Source organism: Eutrema salsugineum, unplaced genomic scaffold, assembly GCF_000478725.1.
Source record: "Eutrema salsugineum unplaced genomic scaffold, Eutsalg1_0 scaffold_12, whole genome shotgun sequence".
In the NCBI taxonomy this organism is placed as follows: domain Eukaryota; kingdom Viridiplantae; phylum Streptophyta; class Magnoliopsida; order Brassicales; family Brassicaceae; genus Eutrema; species Eutrema salsugineum.
In genome coordinates, this window is record NW_006256895.1 from 3,889,119 (window position 1) to 3,890,367 (window position 1,249).

Here is a 1,249-nt window from a genome sequence, read left to right on the forward strand (position 1 = left end):
AAGCCATGGTGAGGGCAGTCTCGCTGGTACGATTTGAATCGCACCCAAGAAGCCTTGAACGCTTCAGTAGGGTCCTGAGAGAAAGTCGAGATCTTAGTCCTCAACTCCTCAGACCTAGCATCGTCGAAGAAGTTGTGCAGGAAGGCGTTCCTGGTCTCCTCCCAAGTGGTGAGTGATCCTGGCTCCAACTGCTTCAACCAGTTAGCTGCTTCTCCAGCAAGAGAGTAAGGAAACAGTTTGCAGAGGAGGAAATCATTGGACACTCCATTGTATTTGATGCTGGTGACCAAGTCCTCAAACCTCTCGATGTGATCCATAGGGTGCTCATGAGAGTGGCCATGGAAAGGATGCTGACCCACAAGAGTGTAGTACACAGGCTTCAGCTCAAAATCGTTCCTTTGAAACGCAGGAGCGCGAATCGCAGAACGATTTGCATAGAACTGCTCAGGCCTGTTGTAGTCTCCAAGTGTTCGTCCATGTCCAGCTGCAGGTGCAGGTTCCCTTACATTCCGATCTTCTGGAGCGTTCCTCTGATGTGGAACGATCACAGCATTACCACGCGGTGCAGGTGGTGGATTCTGGTCAACAACATCCACTGGTAAAGGAGCTGGTGGAATGATGTTACCATCTCCATCAATCCTTTGGCCTCTCGCATTGCACAGATGACCCTCTCGGTCTCTCCAGGTTCCATCATCATCACGAACAAGTCCATTGGCGTTTTCCATCATTGCCGGATCTCTTGCTTTCCGCCTCGTTCGCTCTAACTCAGCTAGCTGTTCGTTGCTCAAATTCACTAGCGGGATGTCCTTGTTGCTCCTAGTTCCACGAGTATGCATAAACCTGAAACACCAAAAACAAAGAGAGAAAACGAAAATAAGTAAACTAGGTTAAAGAAAAGAAGGTGTCGCGCGACACCACAAGTGGTATCTCTCGACACTAAGTCGAAAAACTTAGTCGAAACTCAAAAACTAGGTTTAATGGCGAAATCAAGTCCCCGGCAACGGCGCCAAAACTTGATATGCTCAAAGTTTAATCCCTAAGCTACTCTGCAAGAGCACAGATGTGCAGTTGTAGTATGTAGGGGTCGAACCACAGAGACAAGAGATCACTCAATAAACCTTATAGAGATTGAATTACGCTAAGCAGAAATATTGTAAATAAATAGCAATGCAACAGAATTAGACTAAGCAGCAATAAAAACGGTTTGTAAGATTCAGATGAATGGAGATTAGGCTTAGGGAGTTTCTCA

The 1,249-nt window shown here is 46.7% G+C and overlaps 1 non-coding gene across 1 annotated transcript; it reads left to right on the plus strand.

The window, feature by feature from the left end:
- LOC112089617 lies at window positions 1-107 on the plus strand. The gene has a single exon (XR_002901246.1). It is a non-coding gene; the product is annotated as a small nucleolar RNA R71 (small nucleolar RNA).
- Window positions 108-1,249: the final 1,142 nt, after the last annotated feature.